Genomic DNA, 6,155 nt, shown 5'->3' with positions numbered 1-6,155 from the left:
TAAAGGCTAGGGCATAGGGGGTTGTGACTTGCCCAGGGTCATACAGCTAGTGTGAGAATTAAAAGTTAATATACAATACCTCCAGTATTATATTTAATAAGATAGTTAATAATATTTTATATAGTTAATATAATATTTAATAATAAGATATTTAATAATAAGTAAAATAAAAAGCTAGAGTAGAAAGGGTGCTAACCCAGCCACACACGAGAGAAAAGAGAGAGAGGGCATGTTTACAGCAAACTTATAAATAACACATGAAGATGCAAATGTGGGGGCACAGGGAAAGGGATGCTGGGAAATGAAGTCCAAAATTTTCTAACTATACACTAGGAAGTATCTGAAGGCCACATTTGAACCCAGGACACCTGTCTCTAGACCTGGCTCTCAATCCACTGAGCCACTCAGCTGCCCCTATTGGTTCCTTTCCTATTGCCTAGCAATAGGCCTTTGTCTCCCCAATCCTTAAAAAAAATCCCAAAACTTGATCCAACCATCCCTGATAGCTATTATCCTATATCTCTCCTCTCTTTCATGGCTAAATTCCTGAAGAAAGCCATCTATAGGAGCATCTGGGTGGCTCAGTGGATTGAAAGCCAGGTCTAGAGGCAAGAGGTACTGAGTTTAAATCTGGCCCCAGACTCTTCCTAGCTGTATGATCCTGGGCAAGTCACCTAACCCCAGTTGCCTAACCCTTACCACTCTTCTGCCTTGGAACTAATACACAGTATTGATTCTAAGATGGAAGATAAGGGATTTTAAAAAATAAAATTTTAAAAAGAAAGAAAGCCATCTACCATTAGTGCCTCCACTTCTCCTCCTACTGGCTTTTTAACTCCTTGCAGTCTGGCTTCAGACTTCACCATTCAAATGAAACTGTTCTCTACAAAGTTACCAAGGAACTCTTCTTCATAAATCAAATGACCTTTTCTCAGTCCTTATCCTTTGTGACCTCTTCTTTGACACATTCAACTTCTTCCTCCAGCTCTTCTCACTAGATTTTGTGATGCTGCTCTTTTCTGGCTCTCCTCTTTTCTATCTGACTGTTCCTTTTCAGTCTCCTTTGTTGGTTCTCCATCTAGACCATGCCTAATAATTGTGGGTTTGAGCCTTTTTCTCTTCTCTCTCTATACTGGAAATTCTTTTTTTTTGCCATCTCTTTTTTTCAAGTTACCATTTATTTTTTATATATAATATATAATACAACGATAATATAAAATATAGGATTTGTTATAAATATGTAATAAATGATAATAAACATGGTCATTCAAGAGAAACAAATTGTCACATTGGTTATATCCAAAAATCTCTCATTTTTTTCCCTCTCTCCCATTCCTCCCCTCTCTCCAAGAAGGCAGGTAATATGATATAGGCTGTGCATATATTATCATTTTATACAGATTTCTATGTTTACCATGTCATGGAACAAGACACATATTACTTATACTAGAGAAAAATTCATGGAGGAAATAAAGTGAAGAATGGTATGTTTCAATCTGCATTCAGACTCCATCTGTTCCTTCTATGGCAGAGGAAAGCATTTTTTGTCATGAGTCCTTGGAATTGTCCTGGATCCTTGCCTTATTGATAATAGTTAAGTCATTCATAGTTGATCATAGTACATTAATGTTATTCTTGTGTATCATCTTCTCCTGGTTCTGCTCACTTCATTTTGCATCATTTATATGTCTTTCTGTTTTTTTTTGTGACAATCTTGTTTGTCATTTCTTATGGCACGATAGCGTTCCCTTACAATCATATACTTGTTCAGCTATTTCCCAAATGATGGACATCCCTTAAGTTTCCAGCTCTTTGCCACCACAAAAAGAGCTGATGTAAATAATTTAGAACATAGAGTTTCTTTTTTCTTTTTCTTTGATCACCTTAGGAAATGAACCTAAGAGTGGCATTACTGGGTCAAAAGGTATACATAGTTTTAACTGTTTTTGTGTGTGTCATGGATCCCTTTAGCAGACTAGTAAACCTATGAACCACTTCTCAGGACATTTTTAAATGCATAAAATAAAATACATAGCATTGCTAAGGAAATCAATTATATTAAAACACAGCTGTGAAAATATTCCTTTGTTCACTAGCTTACTTATTCATTCACTTGCTTATTTGCTCATTCATTCATTCATTCTTGCATTCATTCATTCATTCTTCTACCTCAGTAGAAATCCCCTCTATATTATTTTTGACAAGTGACCATCTGGTTTGTGTTTGAAGAGTTCCATTGAGGGGGAACCACATACCCCCCATCTCCCACATCAGTCTACAACCATTTTTGGTTGTTAGTTCCAATACTTAGCTTTATATACATCAAGTCTTCAAATTTACCTTTTTGAAACTTCCAGTCATTGCTCCTAGTTCTCCCCTCTAGGGCCAAGTGAAATAAATTGAATCCATCTCCTGCATATAGAATAATAACCAGGATAACTGGTTCTAAAGTAAAAGAGCCTGAGGGATAGAGCCAAGATGGAAACTTAGTAGTAGCAAAAGTTGAAACCTCTTCAAGAATCCTCCCAAACCAACCTTAAAAATAAAGCCTCAAAATGACAGGAGTCACAGAACCAAAAACAAGATGGAGTGAGGAGTTTCTCCTGCAAAACAACTTGAAAGTAGACAGAGAGAATCAATTTTCATGGGATAAGGGGGAAACAGAAGTAAAACTGCACACAAAGGAGTGAGGCCAGGAGTGGGCATAGGTCAACTTTGGAATCCTGGGATCCTGCCTAACCCAACAGAAGACTACCCCACACCCATTCCTTGAAGTCCCAAACCTTGGCACAGGCCCCCAGTGAGACCCTGAAGTCCATCACCTATAATGTGTTAAAACCCCTAGCCCTAGGGCAAAATAACTCATAGGGCTCTAAGTCCTGTAAGCCATTAGCAGAGGAGACAGAATCAGCAACTTTCATAACTCCCAGTCCACAGACAAAAAAAAAAAAAAAAAAAGGCTGGGAAAATGAGCAAACAGTAAAAGAAACACCTAATCATAGAAAATTTCTCTGGTGACAAAGAGCAAGACATAGATTCAGTAGAGGACAATGAGATCCAAACAACACATGTAAAACTTGAAAGAAAAAAAGAATTGGTCTCAGGCACTGAGAAAGGTGGAAGAAAATGTGAAAAAAGAAATGAAAGTGATGCAAAAAGAAAGTCACAGTTTAAAAAGTAAAATTGGTCAACTGAAAAAAGAGGTACAAAAATCCAATGAAGAAGAGTTTCTTAAAAACCATAATTGAACTACTGGAAAAAGAGGTAAAAAAATTCAGTGAAGAAAAGAGTTCCATGAAAAGTAGAATGTACCAAATGAAAAAGGAGGATCAAAAGGTCAAGGAAGAAAATCATTTCTTAATTGAGCAAATAGAAGCTAAATAGGACACTAAAGTCAGAGGGTTTGGATTCAAATCTTATAGGTATTTTTCAAATCTTGATACTTCTTTCCTATGTGACCTGGAGTGAGGCATTTAACCTCCTTGGATCTCAGTTTCTTTATCTGTATCATGCCAGGACTGGATTAGAAAGCTTTTGCAACCTATAGATCATGCTACTTAAAGATAGCATTCATATTCCTCTTGAGTTTTTTTCTTCTCTGGACTAAATAATTCCAGTTCCTTCAAATGATCCTCATGTGGCTTATTCTTTTATCTTTTCTAAATGAATAAAATGTGACCAGAACTATTTACTGTAATGCTTCACTGTGTGCCCATAGTATTTCAGACACGGTCTTACTCAGGTTAGCAACTATCACTTTCTTTCTCCCTTCCTTCCTTCCTTCCTTCCTTCCTTCCTTCCTTCCTTCCTTCCTTTATCATTTCAGCCTTTATCCAAAACTCAAATGTGCTCCTTTGGTTAAACATTTTTTGAACCAAGGTCTTACAATCTAGTTCAATGCTTTATCAATTCAGCTATTATGCTGTCATCTTGTGTGTTGGATAAACAGCCCGTTGTTTTATCTTTGCTCCTTTCTTTGAAAAGGTGATAACAATTATGATTAGGCTCACTTCTCAAACCAGCAAAAAGCCACCAGAGGGTAAATAAACCTGTGGAACTTGATATGAGCTGGAATGTAAAATCTAGAGCTGGAAATGCCTTCCGTATTATCTTTATTGTTGTTGTTTGGTCTTGTCTGACTCTTCATGACCCCGTTTGGGGTTTTCTTGGTAAAAATACTGGAATAGTTTGCTTTGTCATTTCCTTCTTCATTGGATTAAGGTGAACCACCTTAAGGGACTTGTCCAGGGTTATGCAGCCATTAAGTATCTAAGGTTGAATTTGAATTTAGGTCTTTCTGACTAGAGGTCCAGAAATTTATCCTCTTTACCTAAGCTACCTTCAATTATAGAAGCTGTACCAGGTGGAGCCAGCATGTGACCCCCAAATCTTCTGTCTGATACCAAATCCAGTGTTCTCATATCACAGAATATTTGTAGTTGAAACTGAATGAGTCACAAGAAACAGACTGCAATGGACCAGAACTCAGGCATATCTAGAGTGGTACCCTGTGCCCTATAGTAGATTGACTACATTTGGATTCTATCACCTCAGGAAATGGCGGAGCAAATGGTCCTTGAGAAGGTGAAGTCAGGATTAATGACTGAACCTGATCAAACTACATGCAGATGAAATTCTCATTGAAGGGGCCACGTCTTGTGAACTCATGCTAAACTTTCTGGTCTTTAAAAGACCCATTTGTTTTCCCATATAAACTATTGCCTAGTGATGCCTCCCCTACCATGAACCTATAAGGCTGATTTTTTGAACTCGGGTTTACAACTTCACCTTTATCCCTATTAAATATCATTCTATTGGAATGTCTCCATTGTTTTGACATGTCAAAGCCTGTTTCTGCCCCGCCTGTTAGCTGCCGTTCCCATTTTGTATCATCCGCAGATTTGAAGAGCACACATCTATATTTTCATCCAAGTCATTGATTAAAATGTTGAACATCGCAGGCCAAAGACAAATCACTCGGACACTCCTTTAGACATCGCCCTCTGGGGAATATACGTACATCCATTAATCACCCCTTCTTTGGTCTCATCATCCATCAATTAGATGACATACTAATTGCATGCAGCCCTGAAACCCAACAAAGTCTCATCAAAGAAATCCATAGTCATTCTAAAGAGATAAATGCATAGTGCTTAGATTAAGACATGCATTTGAGGGGCAGCTGGGTAGCTCAGTGGATTGAGAGCCAGACCTAGAGACAGGAGGTCCTAGGTCCAAATCTGGCCTCAGACACTTCCCAGCTGTGTGACCCTGGGCAAGTCACTTGACCCCCATTGCCTACCCTTACCACTCTTCTACCTAGGAGCCAATACACAGAAGTTAAGGGTTTAAAAAAAAAAAAGACATGCATTTGGAGGAGCAGTACACTAAATGATTTGATCAGTGTGTGTGTGTGTATGTTAATATGAAATTATATAATTTAAGATTATATCTTTAGATATATAATATCTTTATATTTATATTTACTCTTTATTTATTTTTATTTATATATTTATATATTTATATATTTAAGATCATATTTTTAAGATTATTTATATATTTATTTATTTATATTTAAGATTATATCTAGAGATTTGTCTGCCTACCTATGTAGGTATATATACATATCTGTGTGCACATATCAATACATGCGTGTGTATGTATATGTAGATGTAGATATACAAATATTTTTATTTATATGTCTATATTCTACATAAATGTATATTTTATTTATGTCTATATTCTACATAAATAAATATATATTTTATTTGTATGTCTATATTTGTCCTATATAAATATATTTTATTTTATGTCTATAATTATTCTATATAAGTATATGTTTATATATCTTTTTGTATACATATAAACATGCCAGATGCTAAAGAGTGACAATGAGCTGGACTTAGAAATGAATGGGAGGGGCAGCTAGACCTGGATAGCATCTGGAAAATTACAGATGACTCAAAGGACAATGGAAACTCCCCTAGTGAGGAAGAAAATATGCATTTATTAAGTGCCGAATGTATATTAGCCATTGTGCTAAGCACTTTACAAATAGAATCTAATTTGATCCTTCCAACAATTGGGAAGTTGGTGCTATTATCAAGAAACTGAGGCAGGCAGAGGCTAAGTGACTTGCCCAGCATCACACAGCT

Source organism: Gracilinanus agilis, chromosome 4, assembly GCF_016433145.1.
Source record: "Gracilinanus agilis isolate LMUSP501 chromosome 4, AgileGrace, whole genome shotgun sequence".
In the NCBI taxonomy this organism is placed as follows: domain Eukaryota; kingdom Metazoa; phylum Chordata; class Mammalia; order Didelphimorphia; family Didelphidae; genus Gracilinanus; species Gracilinanus agilis.
This window is presented reverse-complemented; position numbering follows the sequence as displayed.